At 37.7% G+C, this 20,758-nt stretch overlaps 1 protein-coding gene across 1 annotated transcript in view; it reads left to right on the top strand.

Annotated features, from left to right (window-relative positions):
* Positions 1-20,758, top strand: part of CNTNAP5 (contactin associated protein family member 5) — a 293,099-nt gene that overhangs the window by 90,836 nt on the left and 181,505 nt on the right. The gene's annotated exons all lie outside the window — the stretch shown is intronic.

Below are 20,758 nucleotides of genomic sequence, written 5' to 3' on the forward strand. Positions count from 1 at the left end.
ATTCATTATGTGTCTTTAGAATAGGTAATTTTCCTTGCTTTTTGATTTGTGTTTCAGAATGCATAAATTCAGGCTTTTATCTGCATCTAATATGTGGTCCTCTGCAAGCACTTTCTACTCTCTTTAAACTTTCTAATTTCAGTTTGTTTCTTGTTACAAGATCACAAAAACAAATGATTTATGCTGAAGAAGATTTGGAGCTAGTGCAGTGATAAATGTAGTTCGTTCTTGGTTTTGTTTTCTGTAGAAGGAAAATAAAAACTTGGTTTTGGTGTTGAGAGCAGCCTGTAATGTCTAACTAGAGTTAGATTCTTTCCCAAGTTCCTTAGTCCTTTCAGTCAGTGAGGACAGCTGAAGTGTGCATATGACTTCTGCAAAGAGCATATCATGTTAACAAATTAACTCCTCCCCCAAAAACAAACAAACAAACAAAACAAAACAAAATTCTATCAGCCAAAGCAAAAGCTATCCTAGTAGAATTATTTAGAAAATTTTGTGACCCATTTAGAGGTGCTCTCCTGTCCGTCTATCTACAGAACATTATATATGTATAAATATACATTAAAAAGATATATATGTAAAAAAAAAAAAAAAAAAAATGATTATCCTTAGGGAAACTGGTTCTTTCAAATCTGATGGCTGTGGAGGTCATGTCTAGTAGCTTCTGGGTGTGTTGCAGAAGATATTCTGAATTCCCTCATTAGAGGAGGAAATGTCATGTTCTGCAGCGATGCACAAGATATCTTCACAACTCCCCTACTTGTGCTATTCACCACCACCATTATTATTATTATTATTATCCTTTAACATCTCTTTTATGTCTTTTATGTGCCTTGTTAGACTGGGCACATATATTACAATGATGAGGATATCAAAGATGAAAAATCAAGTAGCCTTTAGTTTCCTATAGAGTTCGGAGGGTTATCTAATTTTTCTGTGGAACTTATCAAGTAGAAAAGGGTCTGAAGATGGTTCTTGAGGTTTTGGAAGATCTCATCATCTCCTTTCTAGTTGGGCAACTTCCTGTTACTACCACTTCAAGTAGTTACTGACTTTAAACAATGCTTTCTGAAATCAGTGAGGTTATTCAGGTAAAAGTAACTACTCATCTGAATAGCAATTTTAGCCTGTGATCTGGCACGTGTGCTGAACTCATGCATTTCCATTTGCAGAATAAGCCATGAAGCACAACAATTTAGAAATGAGAAAATCTGAAATGTTGATTCCAAATAAGCCTATAATAGAATTTCCAGAAGTGCTAGGATTTCATCCCACACCTGTAATTAGGTACTGAACATAACATATTATAGAGTAAGGACCACGCAATTATGTACTTGCTGAACTTGAAAGTTGTGCAGTTTTCTCCTTTGCTGTGAAGCTTCTCCTCTTTTTCAGATAAACTGTTTCATTGCCTATTTGTCTCTTGAGTGTTTTTTTCTTGCCCACATTTTGCGTCTGGCTAGACTTAATAAAAGCAACTGAATATCTGATGTCTGAGTTTAAAAAAATGAGCTGTGACGGCACATTCCCTGGACTTTTCACTGCCTTCCACCTAACTCTGTTTCTTCTTTTTCCCCTCTACAAAGCTGGAGGTCAGTTTTTAGTGCTTAGCTTTAGTATTTGAAGGCTTATAGTAGAACCTGTGATTATAATCTATATTTGGTTCATATCAGACATCTGGTTACTCCTTTGTTAAAATATGTGCCCTATTTCATGTGTGTGTGTATGTGGTAAAGCATGCATTATTATAAAGGTTAACGAAGTGATTTGCAAGGAATAATCTTATGAAATTATATTCACAGATACCTTAAGAAAGGTTTGAAGAGTTATTGGCAAACATGAAGAGCAGGTGTGTGTGTATTATATAAAAATAAATTAAATGTGCAAGACAGTGGAGAAGCAAATCAGAGAGAGGAAAAGCAGAATTTCATGTGGCATTCATCCTGCCATATCTGTGAGAATGTGACAATGATGATTTTTAATTACTATGATTAAAATAACGATGATTTTGCTGTCATGTTTTTACGATAGCCTCAGGAGTATAAGTAATTATGCGATCAGTTGATTCTACATATTCACAAATGTAGCTATTTATCATAATTTGTTTAGTCACTTGGATGTAGTCCAGACTCTTATTTCATACACTTAATTGTAAAAAGGGCAAGTGGAAGGAAACATTTCCTTTTATTGCATGTACCCAATCAAAGTTGGTTCTATTAATAGAATCTATATTATCAATTGCATGCTTGTTTATTCCAGGTTTAAAAAATGTGCGCACACAGTACAAAACACCGAGAACAGAAATACAAATAACACAAAACAAATAATAAAAATAATAATAATAAAAATCCTCACACAGAAGTGTTACAGAACACACTTACATTTCCTCTTTGGAGACTCTTTCAGTGGTTACCTAAAAATTACCTATTTGCTGCATTTTAGCTGCATAAAAGTTGGATGTTCAGTGATTAAGTCAGATGGAATTTAGGGGTCCAGCTTTCATTTTTGATTCCATGTCTACTAAGGCCTTTCCGTGCTGATCCCCATCCCAGTATTTTCATTCATGCACAAACTTGTGCTAATTTCAGGACCTACAAAACTATTGTTATTTATAAAACTGTTTCGTCATAAACCGGTTTTGATACCTTTGTGGCTGCCAGAAAATTTTGTCTTACCTGCTCTACTTTCTCCCAAAGACCCTTGGTTTTGGCATTAAAAAGAAAGAGGCATACAAAAAAGCTACTGGTGGATGTTCAGGTATATACCAATTTCCAAGATACTACTACACAGTTGCACGCTCAGTTGTACATTGTATTTTTGGCTGATTCTATAATGTTATAAACTGGCTGGAATATTAAGTAGAAGGAAAATGTTATGCTGAAATTTAGTCATAACAATTTCAGTGGAAGTCTCAAAAGCACTTTAAAGGCTTCAGATTTTTCTGATTTATTTATTTATTTTTTTATTCTTATTCCACAGTAGGATGTGATTAAAACTTCAGCCATCTTGACACCTTGGACTTAGACAATATTCGTCTTAGTTATTTTGAGACAGAGAGGCAAATTAGTGAAAAGGTACTTTATTTTATAAAATAAATTTATGCTCGGAATTTTGGAGCAAAATTAAAAGCTCAATATACTGATGGTGCCTTCCTGCAGTCTAACAGCACTTTATGTACAATAGCAATGTTTTTTCTATATATTTCTACACTGATAATGTAGAAGGCCAACTACTTATCTAATGCTGCCTGTTGCATGACCCTCTTGCTGCCTTCTAGGGGCCCTTATATGTTCAAGCACAAAACTTAATGCGGCATCAAATGGTCCCAGAGGGTTTCTTTGTCTGGGCAGCAGCAAGCACACTGATTACAAACAAAACACCACAGTGCCCCTGGTGACATAGCAGAGCAGTCAGGCCTAGATATCTTGCAGTCCTGGTCCAAGACAATGAGCCATAGCCTGCTTTTTATCAGTTTGTCTTAAATTCCCTGATTAGGCATATTTCTTTATCATATGTCAGTTGCTATCTTCCCGGCCCAATTATACCTACAAGTTTTCAAGCACATGGTTATATGAATGGACTCATTGTAATTCAGATTTGATAGATAGGCTAAAGTTTTCAATTGTTCTTTGTAGTTGGTTGAAAGCTGAAAACCCAGTGTTTCTATTGCTTGAATCATGCAGATTGTTCATCTGTATGCAGCCATATACTTCCTGCTACCTTGGGCCATTCTTCTAGGTCTTGGCAGGCTTCCTTCAACAATCAAAGTAATACCCTTGCATTGCCATGTTACTTTTAAAGTAGCTCTGATTGACAGTGAATGCCTCATCTCCTGAGACTTTCCCATGACAAGTTGAGGGGCTATGGCCCAGAGCTGCATTCTTTTCCCTCTTAGTTTCTGATCTTCAGAAGAGAAGATCATTGAGACGGAATGAAATGGCTCTCAGGAGCAGTGGCAGACAGTGGGAAATGATGGGTTTGTGGTGAGGGTTTTCAGATGAAATGAAGAGCCTGAACCTGGCTCAGAGAAGCCAACTTCTCTGAAGCCAAGAAGAAGCCAAGTCCTTCACTTCCAAGTTAGCATGGGTTTTTAATTTCCAGGGTATCTGTTTTATGTACTGGCTGCTTCAGTTTGTGATGGCACCAAGGGTGATAATAGCATTAGAAAACAGCGTCACAATTTCAGTTGGTTCAAGGTTAGGCAGCAGCAAAGTATCTCACTGCTTAGACTCACAAGTTTGGGCAAGCAGAGAAACAGAACTGAAGGAAATTGGAGAACCTCCAGGTCAAGTGGTTGAAGAGTTGAGAAATCTCCTGCGTTAACTAGATGCCTAGCTGAGAGGTTTAGAATTAGGGTTTGTAACTTCAAAAACTTAAATCTTCTGAAGTCTTTTTGAAAGTCTTTACATGAGTCTAGTTTTATGGTTATATAAATTTTGGGATAGTGGTAGAAGGGACTCTCTGTTCCATCATGGATAAATTGTAATGAAATGGCAGTAGACTTAAGCAGATCAATATCACTCTTCTGTGCAATTTTTAAAAAACAAAGTTACAGCAGAAAAGCCAGTTATTGCAGTGCTACTTAATTCACTTAGTAATAGAGTGCATTGATTGATATTATCATAAATAACAAAACGCTTCATCTGTGCCTCCTCATCGCCATATCATATTACGCGTACAGGCCAAGACTCAAAAAAAAAAAAAAAAAAAAAAAAAAAAGGAGAGAGAGAAAAGCAAAGCTACAGCCCTTCTGAGCCTCAGGCTAACAAGCCTTATTGATTGCGCTTGTCATGAGTAATCTAAAGCTAAAAGATAACAATTCATAGGATTTGTACATAGCTGTTGTAGACCAGGCTTGAACCCACCATGTTTTCTATATGGGCAATGGATACAGAAGCTGTGCCGATGCAGCTGCAATGTGTTACTGGAAGCTGAGTGCAAACAGAAGCCTCATGTTCTGAACAGTGACTGGCAAAAATCAATCTTAATTAGGCTGCAGATATTCAAGGCCACTTCTAAACCTGAACCTCTTCTTGATCCCCTTTAATTATGTATTCAGATCAAAATGACATCCTGAGCTATTATCCTGCTTGTTAAACCCACTCAGTCACTTGTTGTCTGAGCAAATGCATCTATGTTTTACTAAGCGGCATAAATGGTTTCTTCCATCAGTCCCCTTGCTGTTAGAACTGCAGCTGTGTCCTTCAGCATCTTGGTTTCCAGGGCTTGCTGCAAAACTTTGGAGTTACTTTATGGAAGTTATTTTTCTATTCAGACCATCCTGAGCACTCATTTGGCCTCTTTCTCTGTTGGCTTCCTGGGGCACCTCTGTTCCTGGGTGACTCAGAACATTTTTAAGGTAAGTGCAAGGAAACAAAAGCTTTTTGTTGTTGTTCTTTGTTCTTTTACTACAAAATTATGTATTAGTATATAAATGTATTAGTACTCACTCACAACTACTTCTTCCCTTGCATTTCTCAGGAAGAGGCAGAGAGAAGTACATTAGGTGTGGGAGCTTGGACACTTGTTTACTGATTAGTAGGGTTGACATTTAGGATTAGGTGAGGAGCAAAAGGTGCTTAACCAATGTGCAGACTGATGCTAATTTAGTGTTGTACATGTGACCTTTCCTTTAAAAATGTACTGCAAACACTGCTTCCTTGGGTCTCAATGGCATACTGTGGGATAGTAAGTGAAACTGAGAAAAATACCTGAGCTAGTGTAAAATCCCCTCAACTTGCATACAGGTGAGATAGTAGATGGAATGGGAACATAATGAATCTGATAAAACTGTATTTCTAATCTCTCAATATTATCTTAGAGGGATGGGCAAAATACTGTGAGGCAGAACACAATAATCCTGAGGTAGCAAGCTGAATTACATATGAAAATGAAAGCTATAAAAATCATAAGATTTAAACAAAATCAATGCTAAAATGGGCACATTGGAGGTGATGCCAATAAAGGTCTTTGCTTTACATGGAGGTCAGCGCATTCCAGTGTTCATTCAGACCAATGGGTGGTATTACCTGTTTATAAACACTGTTTGGCAGAGGTCCTTTTGTAGGGCCCCTTCTTGTTTCTCTCTCCTTTCATTTTGATTTTTTTCTTGTTTATACGCTTTTCAGTGGAGTTTTGTTTCTTCTATTATTTAGTCCTTCTTGCAAAGCTTTGTTGGATGTAATTTCCATACTTTCTGTTTCTTATAGGGTGTTGTTTTTTTAAAAAACTTTTATAGCACTGTTTTTGCTGATACTGAGCTACTAAACACTAATGCACTGCAGACAAAAATGTGTGTGTATATATATATTGAATGTTACCTGTAGCAAAGGGAATATTCATGTTCCAGTCCTGTAAGAAATATTATGAACTCAAATTTTCAGGAATCAGATAAGAAAAAAATAAAATCTCAACTGCATCAAGCTTAGTTCTTTGAAATGTACTTTATCATACTTTTTCCAGAGGATATAGTAGGTTTGTTTTTTGGTTGCTCTAATAGCAATTTTGACCCCATGTGTCTTTGTCACTACTGTGACCTAGAGTCAGTGTCGTCTGGTTTTTAAGGTGCTGTCATCATGAAAAAGTCACACGGGAGTGACATATTCTGATTTGTCTTCAGGGAGGTCCTGACAAGTGCCCTGGACAATGTATCAAAAGTAGAGCCAAGGAAATAGGATTCAGGAGAAGAAGGGAATTGTACTGAGGACAGCTGCAGTGTGGGCTGGTGAGACTACAGAACACCAAAGATCCTGTTGTGTATGTGGATGCTAACAAACTCTTTGTTATATATTGCTGTTCACTTTTACTTTATATCATCATTTGATCAGAGACAAAAGCTTTATATAATTTTTAAAATTGATAACATGGTTAGTTAATGTGATTTATGTTCTTAGGTTGCAAATTTTGTTGATAAGGTTGTGTTTTTTTTTCCTCTTTTCTATTTAAAATTTAAAGGAGAAGAACATTTGTTGACCTGACATAATGTTAGGACTATCTCACAGAGGGGATCTGAAGTTACCTGCTACATCTTAATTTCATTACTATATTTAATAACTTAGATTATCTGTAACATATAGTCCTTTAACATGTTGTCCTGTGATCCTATTAGTAAACAATGGATGAGAAATTCAAAATAATTCCTTAGTATTCACTTTAGACAATAAGCATTCTAAGCTTTACCATTAGACTTTTTGTTATCTTTTCCATATATATACATTTTTTCTTGTTTTTGTTTGTTTATTTTAAAGTTTTCACATGTCCTGAAGTGTACTCTGGAGAAATAATTTTATTTATTTATTTATTTATTTTTGCTTTCTGGGCAAAATCATGACCTTCAACTTTCCTTCATCACCACTGGCTAATAACTAACTTTCAAATTAATATTCTTCTCTGTAAGTGATTATTACAGCATGACCTTAAAAAGTTAGCTTGAATTTTAGCCCAGATTCTGGTATTCTGGTAGGTCTGGGTTTGTAATGCATTCTTACTGTGTGTGTCCAAGATGGATATTTCCTTTTCCTGAGGCTATCAGACACTCTCAAAAGTAACATGCACAGTAGCTATAATGTTACACCTAGTTTTTATGATCTGAGTGGACTGGAAGCATTAAAAAACATGTAATGATACTCAAGATCAGGGCTGAATCTGACCTTATATTACACAGGACAAAACAGAGGGTAAACAAATATCTTCAGATGGAAATTAATGTTAATTTACTCCCATCTCCCTAAACCTGCCAGAGGTCACTACTCATCTGGGCAATTAAAATGCTAGTGTTCCCAGACTCAAACAAAACAAAAACGTACCAAGCAAGAAAAACAAAGAAACATACAAAAATGGCTCTTGGCAGAACAATTCTTCCACCCATCATTAGGAATTTGTTTCTGCTAAGGTCTTTACCTCCTCCTTTCTCTAGAAAAGAACAGTCATGTTTTAAAATGATAACTGGGTGGAGCATTGAATCTTTATTGTAGCTAATTAGCTACTCTATCTTTGATATTATTTTGCTTTATTTTTATTATGTTTTTTATCTTTTATTATCTTTTGCTTTATTTTTGTCAGTGTTCCACTATCCTTTCAAGAAGTATCTTGTTCTGCTTCCAGGCATACTGACTTTCCAGCTACACTATAAGCAATTATTTGCAGTAACACATCTTTTTAAAACACCATGTTTGTGTAAGAGTTGTTACTGTAAAGGTCATTACTCTGATACTATTACTTCTCAGTAATAGATGGGGGGAAAACCAGAGTTGGAGAAGCATGAGCATAATCAGAAGAAAGACTTAACTAAAGTTAAATAGAAGAGCACAACTCAAACGTATCTTAATGAAGTGTTTTACTTGTCACCAATGCTCCATGCCAAGTCCCAGTTCACCTGGACAGATATCTGAAGGCTTATTCTGCTTTTTTTTTTTTTTTTTTTTTTTTTTTTTTTTTTTGTTAAAGATATTTAGGGAGACCCTATCAGTACAGTTCTTAAGTAGATTAGACATTTATGATGAAAGAAATGGATTGGTTTGATTCTTTTTCAAGAGCAAGGTGAACTGTTTTCCCAAGGTTCTTCAGCTGCTCCAAGTGAGGAGGACTTGAAAGAAATTAGAAAGCACAACCGCCCATGCACCTTGATTTTGTTTAGCCTGGATATGAGCATAAGCCATGCCATTCTCCCCATCTCCGTGTCTCCAGACATCCTAATTTCCACTGGAAATCAATATGAATTAGCCTGGAAGGGTACACAGTAACTTCTAGAAAGTCTCTGCAGTGGGCAAAATCAGGGGCAGTGAGACTGCCTGTGAGGTCTTTTGTTCTGCTTTTCAGATGGACCTTTTGTATTTGCATTATCAGACTCCAGTAAGGATTTTTGTTTAAAAAATATATATATTAGCAGTCATGATGGGTAACTTCAAAAATGCTCTTTCCTTATTGCATGCTAACGTGTGCATGGCAAACTATAAAGTCACGCGTAACATTTATGATAGTGAAATACATCACTGACATAGTACAAGAGCTTGATTTGCTTCAGGACCCGGCTTTGTGGCTCATCAGCATTTTATGTAAATAGGATGATTTGTTTTCTCCCACGGACAGTAAAAATAAGATGTAGTTGATGATAAAATATTCATATAAAAAAAAAAAAAAGATCCTTTTTTTTTTCCCCCTGAGGAAAGTACTTAAAAATGACAGAACAAGAAGGATATGCAAGAAAATGGTCCAATGAATGCTGGACTCTTCCTGTTACTATTGAAAGTTAAAATTCACACAGGACCAATTTACTGACTGTAAGTCCTTGCCCTCTACTCAACATTGGTGAGGCCACACCTGGAGCACTGGATACAGTTCTGGGCCCCAAGTACCAGACAGATAGGACCTAATGGAGGGACTCCAACAAAGGGCCACAAAGTTGGTGAAGAGACTAGAGCACCTCTACTGTGAGGAATGGTTGAAAGAGCTGAAACTCTTTAGCCTGATGGGGTCTCAGGAGATCTAGTCAATGTGTATAAATACCTGAGAGCATGGGTGCGATGAAGATGGAGCCAGGCTCTTTTCAGTGACAGGATAAGAGGCAAGGGGCACAAAGTGGAAATAAACTAAAAAGTGGAGGGCTAAACATCAGGAAGCACTTCTGTGCTGTGCAGGTGACTGAGCAATAGAACAAGTTGTCCAGAGAGGCAGTGGATTCTCCCTCCTAAGGCAACCTGCTTACCTGCTTGAGCAGGGAGTTTGGACCAGATCACCTCCATAGATGCCTTCCAACCTCAACCATACTGTGATTCTGTAAAGGTAATCTTGTATTTCTGAGATAAAAAACACACAAAAATGATGAGCAAAATCACTGTTAGTGATGCATGTAGTATTAGAAGAAACAAAAAATATTATCAGGTGGCCCGCCTAAGCATCTTTTAAATATTTTCTTGTGGTAACTGCTCCCAAGATATGTGCAACTTTATTTGGTGTTTTCTCTCTCCTACAAAACTCTCCTCTCAGCAGAATTATTTAATTTCATTGTGAAGCCTTTGGAGGTTCTCACGGTTGGACATATGTATGGAAACTGTATGTGCCTGATCAGTTTGAGGTATGTCCTTAGCTAAGATGTGAACATGTTCAGAGAAAGCATAGACTGGTATTTTTGTATTAAAACTACAACATGCAAATTTCTGAAGTTGGCACTAAACTACATTAAGCAGTTCTGCAGTTGGATTATTATGGTGCATCTTCTCTGTTTTCAGCTTCTGTTTTCTGTATCTCAGTTTATCATGGTAAATTTGTTCCTTCATCCAATTCTATGCCACATAGCAGAGAGGTCTCAAATCCCTCTAAGAAAATCTCCTAAGAGTATGAAAGCAGTAGTTTGATATCATTACATCTGTGAAACAGTGTCTTATCCTGTATTTTTTTTTTTTTTTGAAAAAAAAAAAGCTCCTTGTAGATCTCACTGTTGTTTCTATTTGAATCCTATGTATAGTTTAGGACTGTATTGATAATTTTGATCTTAATGTCTAATAGATTTATTCACCTCAATAGGGACCACTTATCTGTACACATCAGGAACTCTGACAAATCTATTAGTGCATTCAGATACACAGCTATGTACAAATATAAATAGCAAGGCTACAAAGTCAAGTAGAAAGTTAGGAAATAGCAGAACTAGTTGCCTGGGAAACAGTTTGGTTCATTTAATTATGTGTATTTTGATCTAAACTTAAAGGCCAGATTTATTTATTTATTTATTTTTCTTCATGGGAGATACCTAGAGGGGAAAAAGTAGCTAGAAGTTTACTAACTCTCACATTAAGTGTGAGATAATTATAATAAGGGGCTCTCACAGAACTCCTGTAATAACCTTTATCTTTATTGCATAGATGGAATGAAAGGTCAAGATCTGTTCAAATAGTATCTTCATGTAACAGACTTAGTGTTCACTCCATGTTTTATATACATAATGGGTCCTCAGAGATTGCAAGGAAAGCAAACAGACCTCATCAATTTCTCTAATGATTCCTCTGAAAGATACTTTTTTTTTTTCTTGGTTTGTATTTTTAGCTCACTCTAACAACACCTCTATTACCAGGCTGTCAGAGACCTCATACATAGAATTTATGTTGGCTTTCATAAAGAAAAATTAGATGCTATCTCAAGGACAGACTCTACTTTTAATGTCATTAAAACTAAATGAGTTATTGTTGACATTCACTGAGGAACAGCAAATAGAATTAGATGGTGAAAAATCTTAGTGATAAGAAGATGTGGTGGCTTAAACTGTCCACTGCAGAGAAGAGGTAATTTATAAGCATTGCTTTTTTAACGTATGTGTAACCTGTGCTTTTTGCTGTGGAGGCTGATTCTATTAATCCTAGGGGAGGGATGGAAGTTATGGAGAAGAGGTGTGGTGTGGATTTCAGTTGTTATAGCCTGTGTTTCTACAGCAGCACTGGGTACATAGGAGAGCAGTTTGGCACTGGGGTGCCTGAGCCACTGGGCAGCCTCAGCAATACGGCAGAGGAAAAAGCAGAGCTTCCAGGCCCCTTAGCTGCTGGGACCCATTCCCAGCGTCTGGAGGAAAACAGAATTCAAGGCAAGGGGGAAAATCTCAAGTTTTGTAGTGAAAAAATGGCTTTTGTAAACACAGGACTAAACAATACCTCTCTTTTGAGGTCTGTATCTTTGCATATCCTCGCATATAACTGGGCATGACTAAATGCTTTTCAAGTCTTAGTAAGAAAATCCTAGCTCTTTATTAGGATAAAGAAGCAGAGCTGGGGCAAGAGAGTTTCGAACACAATGTACGAATTTTACACATTGGTACACTTTAAAATTATTCTTTAAGTTTATGCTTTTTATTTCATTAAACTGCTTCATTCTGTAAAAGACAAGGGAGAAAAGTTAAGTGGGTTTGAAGATTTCTCTCTTCTTACCTGTTTTGCACAGGATTATAGGAAAAGCAGGAGGCTCTGGAGAGAGAGAGTTTTATAAAACTCTGAGAAATAGCTGTATGTTTTGTATGCTAATCCCACCTATCTGTAGATCTGTGGTACAGATGTTGTCAGCATTGTTTCTTGTGTAACAGGGAGCTGTTCAGCTGTTAACTCCAAAAGCAGAGTGAAACTGTACATGCATATTCTAAGGGCTCAAAGTATCTGGGCAAAAAAAAAAAAAAAAAAAAAAGAAATATTGAATTTCTTGCTGGTCATGAAATTGCTATGTTTCATTTTACATCTGTGATATGAAAGGTGGGTTTTCTTGTTTTGTTTAAACAGGTGAATTTATGCGTAAAATCTTAATGTGCAAATGTTTTATGGGGACATTGTAAGGAGCTATTATAAAGGAAGAAATGTTAAAAGAACATTATTAAGCTGTGAAGTTAGAAACCTGAAGGATAGAAAATGTCATTGCAAATTTAATTAGGCCCCCTAATGTGTATTCAGTAGGAATGGCTTTAATTACCTGATCACAAACTATTTTTGCACAGCATCCCCCATTCCTTTCAGCATAGAAGCTGGATGAGCTTTAATTAATGAGCAACTTTTTGGTGTTTTCTGTTCTCCTCAGTATGCAGCTATAAGTTTTTGTTTACTGTATACTCTTCAAGCCTAGCTCCAAAAACATAATTATTCATTTCTTGATGGAAAATTCTGAAGTACACTTCACAAGAAGATTATTTCACAAATATTTGTTTATTTTCAAACCATCCACAAGGGATGATAGGTTGTTATGATATTTTTCAGACAGTGAATTGTTACAAAGAGAAAGCATATATTAATTTGGAAACTTATTTTAAGGCAAGTAAAATTGTTTTTTAGCATTCTGAATGCATTTAAGAAAAAAATCTTATAACTTCAGTTTATATCCTAACAGGTGAAACAAATCAGATCACACAACTGTAAACACTTGGTGTTTTTTTCTCCATTCTAGAATGGAGTAAACATGTGACTTTGACCTGTTCAAAGAAATAGTAAGGGAGAGCAAGATCATGCCTTGTGCTGGAGAGCTGTCATATCTCTAGACATATGATTAACACACTAAGCCACTATATTTGAGCCACATGTAGATTGTTGCTGTGAATCAGAAAAAGCAGCTCTGGTGATGGTGGGAGGTAGCTATAAAAATAAACACATCTTCATTGTTCCAAGGAATGGATGCTTTTTCTGTATTTAAAAATTACTGGGTGATAAGGAACCATACTTCTTGCATCTGGAGCCTGAACCCTTAGTTTATGAGGTGAGTCACACTTATTCCTTCTGTTTGCCATTTTGATCTGCATCATTTTCCTGTGATTATAGTATTTCTACAAAGTGGAACTACCCAAATAACTTGCAGCACAGTAGTATAAGTAGTTGCCTGAGAGGCAAAAGTGACTTGTCACTAGGAACATCGAGCCAGTATCTCTCTCTTCCACATGTCTCTTAATCACAGGTTTAGTGTTTAAACCAAAGTGGAAGGAGGCATCAGAATTAAATGAAGTGAGCCAGTTACCTGGTCCCTAATGGACAATTTGAATCAGAGTTCTGGATGGCCCTGCTGTTTCCATCTGAATGTCCATGTTCTAGTTTTGAATTAGAATCAATGAAGACTTTGAGCCTAAAATTCCCCAAATGTGGCTGAATGGCCTAAAATATGTGAAGGGTAGGTCCTGCCTAACTAACCTGATTTCCTTTTATGATAAGATCACCCGTATGGTGGACCAAGGGAAACCAGCTGATGTGATTTTTTTGGACTTCAGCAAGGCTTTTGACACGGTTTCCCATAGGATCCTACTGGACAAAATGTCCACCATACAGCTAAATAAAAACATCATACGATGGGTGAGCAATTGGCTAACGGGCAGGGCCCAAAGGGTTATGGTAAATGGAGCTGCGTCAGGCTGGCGGGCGGTCACCAGTGGGGTCCCTCAAGGCTCCATTTTAGGGCCGGTACTTTTCAATATTTTTATAAATGATCTGGATGTAGGAATAGAGGGTATTTTGAGCAAGTTTGCTGATGACACCAAACTTGGAGGAGTTGTGGACTCAAATGAGGGCGTAAAGGCCTTGCAGAGGGATCTGGACAGGTTGGAGAGCTGGGCGATCACCAACCGCATGAAGTTCAATAAGAGCAAGTGCCGGGTCCTGCACCTGGGACGGGGAAACCCTGGCTGCATGTACAGACTGGGCGATGAGACACTGGAGAGCAGCCTAGAAGAGAGGGATCTGGGGGTCGTGGTAGACAGCAAGTTGAATATGAGCCAGCAGTGTGCCCTGGCAGCCAGGAGGGCCAATCGTATCCTGGGGTGCATCAAGAACGGCATCGCTAGTAGGTCAAGGGAGGTGATTGTCCCGCTCTACTCTGCACTGGTGCGGCCTCACCTCGAGTACTGTGTGCAGTTCTGGGCACCACAGTATAAAAAGGACATGAAACTGTTGGAAAGTGTCCAGAGGAGGGCTACGAAGATGGTGAAAGGCCTGGAGGGGAAGACGTACGAGGAACGGCTGAGGTCACTGGGCCTGTTCAGCCTGGAGAAGAGGAGGCTGAGGGGAGACCTCATCGCAGTCTACAACTTCCTCGTAAGGGGGTGTCAAGAGGCAGGAGACCTTTTCTCCATTAACACTAGTGACAGGACCCGCGGGAACGGGGTTAAGCTGAGGCAGGGGAAATTTAGGCTGGACGTCAGGAGGGGGTTCTTCACAGAGAGGGTGGTTGCACACTGGAACAGGCTCCCCAGGGAAGTGGTCACTGCACCGAGCCTGTCTGAATTTAAGAAGAGATTGGACTGTGAACTTAGGCACATGGTCTGAACTTTTGGGTAGACCTGTGCGGTGTCGAGAGTTGGACTTGATGATCCTTAAGGGTCCCTTCCAACTCAGGATATTCTATGATTCTATGATTCTATGAAATATCACTTACTTTGATGTGCTCCCATACTGGAGTCTTTCCAATAATAAGCATTTTCTGATGAAGTGGAATTAGTGTATAATATTTTAGAACAAAATTCTTCATTCTTTTATCTATAGTATCTCTGTAAATCTGATACCTCATAACTAGTAGTTTCTGCTGTCTCTGTAGTATGGGTGGGATTAAAGTGTATTCTCCTAGATTCTTTGGAGCCCTACAAATGAAAGTTACTGTTCTGGCTTCCCCTCCTCTTGCTCATTTGCTGCTGACCACATGTTCTGCAAGGATGACAGTGTCAGGATGACACCTGGTTTACCAAGGAACTGCAACTAGCACTAGAGCTTTCTAGGAACATTCTCTACTGCTGATTGAAACTGGGGTTCTTCAGGAATAAAAATGGCCATGTACTAGAGGAGAGGGGAGTAGTCCACAGTAGTCTCTGTGGTACTGAATGCTGATATTTCCTAGTTTTTTAGTACTTGCTTGGCAGCTGTAAAGTTTTTGAAAAGGATGGATGTGTATATGTTGATGTGCAAGCATGTAATTATCTGTATACCCATGTGGTTTTTTGTTTGTTTTTAAATGAAGTGGAAAAAACGAATCCTATTGTGTAGTACCATTGTTTCTTGCATGGCTCAAAACTGCATTTAGTCCTGTACTTGCTACTCAGATGTCTGCCACAAGCAGAATTTCCCCTTTGCAGCTGTTGGTAGAAGAGCCTAAAAGCTTGATCAGATGTTTTTCAGAGAGACATCAGAAGCAAGGTGATAGTTTTGAAGTGAGAATGGCCACAATAAAATGACATTGCTTCTTATGGTCAGCTCTGTGAACTCTGCAATGTGTCAGGTTGGATCGAGCATTAGAATAATCTGTTCTATTTCTGTAGTCAAGGTCTAGGACAACAGACCTGAAAGGGGGATGTATTCCTCCTCAGAGACAATCTCTCTCATCTTCCCTAGGATGCCTACTTACAAAAGTAAACTTGGTCCTTTGTGGATGTAAGGGATTAATCTGTGATGAAGAATTTAGCACGCTAATTGCTAGCAATTCTGCCTTCAGTCAAAAGTGCACAGAGAGACAATGGGGAAGAATAATAATGGTCTCTGGATTACACTTAAATCCACTGAAATGTGGCACTCTAAATTGTGTCAGCACTTTCAACTTCCACTCAGATAATCAACAGATTATCTTGACAAAGAAATAAAAGTTGCTCCAGGTTTAAACAGGCATATGCCATTTTTAACCCACCATTTTTATTTTATTTAGCTTTACCAAAGTATGGTTCAAGTCTTTCTTTAAAATAGGTAAACACTCTGTATCTTTTAGGTGATAGTCTGGATTCTGAGCCTGTTCATTTAATTTCTCTAACCCTTAATGAGACAGTAAACAATATAGCCTTACCGCAGCATCACGGGATCATTGATTCTGATTCACTTCATTTATAGCTGAGAGACACTTCCTAAAATATCCTCCATAAAAAGATTATGCAACATCCAAACCAGTTCTAAAAGTAAAGATTTTCTTTATTAATCTGTGTGTATGTGGGGGGGTAAAAATTCGACTGGTCCATTAACTTCTATTTACAAGCTGTTAATATGCTTCAAGTTTAGCCTCCTTACAACTCTATCCATTTTTAAATCCACTGTTTAGTCATTATGGTTTCTGTGTTTCTGGGAAACAATGGTGCACATATTTATAGAATATTTATATAATTTTAGCACTTTTCAAAGATTTCACATTTCTTTACATCTACCATTGGTGGCAACTGCATGGTGGACTGTGGATAAAGGTTTTCTAGCGTGAGAGGGAAAGAGTATTTTTTACATTATCATTTCTAGCATTTTTACTGAAATACATAAAGAGTTCTCAGCTAAGATCAGAGCTGTGCTTTGCCATGCATCATAAATATCCACCGAAGAGAGATGACTTTTGCTTAAGAGAAGTTGTATGTAGGTAACCAAGACTAGTATGGTATTATTACCCCTATCTGACATGCAACACCCAGGGACTCTCAAGTTTAAGAGGCAGGAAAATAATATGGGGCTCCATGGGTCCTGGTGTGTTATGTTGTTAAGACCAAGGACTTGAGTTTTGGAGCATAAAAATTTCTTATGCTTTATGTCATAAAGTTACTTTGTTGTGGAAAGTAGAATGCAGAAGCAAAGACTGGTTAAGTGCTCTTTTTGGGAAAAGGTCAAGACATTCATGTGGACAGAGAGAAGGTTGGTAAGGGCCCTTCAGGTATCAGCAGGGAGACTATGCCCTTCCTGCAAGCAGTTCGTGTCTCTTAAATTACACACTGGTGAACTTTCCTCCTAGCATTTAACCTGCTAAATGCCTGTAATGGCTAGTTCTGAATTATCAAGTGCCAAAGTCACTCATGTATAGAACCTCTTATATAACACTTTTTCTCACCATTAGTAGAAATATTTTTTATTTTAATTTTAGGAAGAAAATAAAAATGTTATTTGATAGAATTTTTATTTTTGTTTATTTGGAGGGGGGAGGACATATCCATGCAGCCAAATATTTTCAACATGATGCCAACAGTGAGAGGAACATAATGGCTTGAACTTGGCTGCAGATGCAATGGCCAGGCATGGCATTTTGTCACATTCATTTGGAAGGACATTACACAAGAATGCTGAATTAGCCCTCCTCCTGTGCAACCCGAGATGAGCTGGAGTTGAGTGATTGTGGTGTCAGAATAAGTAGTAGTTTGATGACATAAAGGGGATCTAATTTCTGTGGGTACCTCATGACTCAGAACAGCACAGGTTGGACTGTTTGTGGACATTGCTTGTGGGAGGAAATATGACTTCCCAACTATCTGTAATAATGTTAAAACTAATTAATGTGTTCACCTTCATTGCTGGGCAGTTTTGTGGACTTGGCAAGTCATTACAGACAAAAAAAAAAAAGTGTTATTTTAAGATATGCTGAGCACTGAAGCACAAGAAATTGAGACTCCAGGTTTTAAAATGTAGGCAGCAGAGTCATAAGCAGGAAGTTTGTAGATTAGGTGAAAAGAGCACATTGCTGTCTTGGAATTTTTGGTGCCAAATTGTAGCCTGGGCAAATCTTTCAACTTCAGTATAAATTTCTGGAAGTGTCATGTTACTGCAATAAATTAGCTACATTTTCTTTTACAATATTTCAAAGGACAATGGAGTATAAAACAATTGTGCAAAATCATACTGTCTGTCTTTTTGCACATTATGAAATTTAAGCTTTGCCATTTCTTTTAAAATGTTTGCTGTCAGTCTCCTCTGCTTTTCTAAAAGTAGGTTCCAAGAGCATCTTTATTACTATTTTGCCGCAGTACTGTTTTTTAAATTGCATGCTGCTTTAACAGTCCCATCCACCTGAAAGATACAGATTGTGACTGAAGAAATGTAGTTCTGAATCAGAAAGTGGAAGGCACGGGAGTTTAGATGTAAGAGAAACTAATTTTCATTTTGTTGCCTTTATGTATGTCCAAAGCACACTGCTTGTTGCTGAATCGCCTGCTCCTTCCCATCCCACATTGCCAAGCAAATCTGAGTTGTTTGCTGCAGGAGCAGGAGACTGCAGCGAACAGGCTGAAGGCCAAAGACTGGCAGGACTTTCAGAGGTGGCTGGTGGAAAACAGGGAGTAAGCATGACTGAGACCATTCAGTGGTACAGTAAATACGTTACTAGTCAGTGGTTGTTGCAAGCACCTATGAAATGCTTTTTATGCTTCCAGAATCCTATGTGAAGGGTCCAACTGGAGTCAAAGTGTTTAATTCCTTTTTCCTAAGAATTTGATTATGATAGAGCTAGGTATCAGCAGAGAATCTGATTGGCAGAATTTTCAGTGACCTAAAATAACATTGCAAGTGGTAAGTAGGGCAAATTCTTATTTCTCAATATTGGGTTTTGACTCTTCAATATCAGTTAGATATGTTTCTAACAGCTAGGAATTGGGGGGATTTAATGCCAACCCCAATGCAAAATAAACAACAAAACCAAAAAACAACAAGTAAATTAAACCAAACAAATAAACCAGAAGCTTTTGGAACCTCCTTGTACTATTCTGCAAATCATTATCAGTGCCTTGATTTGTTTAGTTTCGGTCATATTCCATGCCAAGGATATGTTAGATCCATATAAGCACTCAGGAGGTTATTTGTGAAACTGAGACTGGGGCAAGCTGCAGATCCTTTGCAATATTTGGCTGTCATTCCAGCTGAGGAGAATACAGTGCAGTTTGTATGGCAAATGGCTGTCCCTCTAGGAGCTCTTGATATAGGTAAGAGACTACTATTCTCCTTACATATTTAGGCAATGCAGAAAACCACAGAAAAGTAGTTACTATTAATAGGTTGTTACAATAGTTTTAGCCTAAAGAGGCTCCATTCAAAGTTGACATTAATTATATTTTGACAAGTTCGTAGTGGGGCAGTTTCTGACAGTAGCAAATTTAAGAAACAAGATATTGTCACTAGGATGTTTTTGGCTGGAAGCAGTTATGAGACCCACTAACTGAGGCTGTATATTAACATTCACAAAATGTATATTTTCTTTCCTTAAAATCAAGAAATGTCAATTTCAAATCCTGATATTGTTTTACTTCAAATCCCAAGGTGTTGGTGACTCCTGAGGCTACATACAAATAGAGGATGTTTCTACTGTCTATATGTTAAGATGAGTTTCAGTGTCCTGAGTGTTGCAAAACTCCTGCACTTATTAGCAAGTACCTTCAGCTGGCATAGGCTGTATACTGTTGTTCTAGAAGCAATTCCTGCTAATGATGCAGTAAGTGGCAGGCAAACTGGGACTGGAGGCAAACCACAGCTCCTTACTCCACTGCCTGATAGTTACTCTTGTTGGAGCTGAGGGAATGGATCAGAAAGGTTATCTATACTCCAAAACAGCATCCAAAATGGTTAGTTCTGAAATTTGTAACTTCCAAGTAAGGAGACATTTAAAAAAATATTCTCTGGTGTGGATGTTTATTTAAAAAAAAAAAAAAAAAAAAAGTAGATTGTAATTTGAGTTAGGGGATTGATTTTTACATCCTACTACAGATGTCTGCAGTCAAGCTTTTGTCTTGCGCGTGGACATGGGAGCATTTTGTGGGGAAGGATCTTTCCTTGAAATTCCTGGCAGAATGCAGTCTGACTTCTAGCTTCTGTATTTGAATAAAATGCTCATCAGCATGCTGTCATATCATCTGGGATAGATGGTTGAATAGCTAGGAACTTGGTATTCTTTTTCCAATTTCAACATTTCCTTATTTCATTTTTTTCTTGTTTGTTTCCTTCATCTAATATTTAAAACTAACAAGCACAAGTAAACAGAGAAAAAAAATAATTAAAAGACTAGAACTCAAAAAAAAAAAAAAAATCCAGTTTATGTAATTCAATTAAATACGTTCTTCCCATGATGCATTGAGGAAATATATTATTACAGACACAAATCACTTTGTAGTGTTGCATTATTAACTGCTTCTGGGACCAGATGATTTTTCTGCCAGATTAGAAAGACGAATACATACAATGTAATGTCAATTATCCTAATTCTTACGGGTCTTTCAACATTAGGGAATGCATAAATCCCCAGAAAGGGGATGCGAAGATGTATGTGTTTGCATGTACTACTATAGGTCACACTCGGGTGGGTGTCCAAACAGGTTGGAATTTGAGGATGGAAAATGTACCAAAGAGACAAAGGGTACCTGCAGGAAACACACGGGTGGTCTTAGCAGTGTAAGGTCCTAAAGCTCTCCCATGTGAATAAGAGGTGCAAGCATTGTTCAGTGGTAGATATGTATTTTATTAAGATGACATTGGTAGGATAGAGAAAATGGTGCAGGAATTACTTGAAAGTTATTCTGCTTTGCAGATTCAAATATCTGTAGATTTCATTA

Source organism: Aythya ferina, assembly GCF_964211825.1.
Source record: "Aythya ferina genome assembly, chromosome: 6".
In the NCBI taxonomy this organism is placed as follows: Eukaryota; Metazoa; Chordata; class Aves; order Anseriformes; family Anatidae; genus Aythya; species Aythya ferina.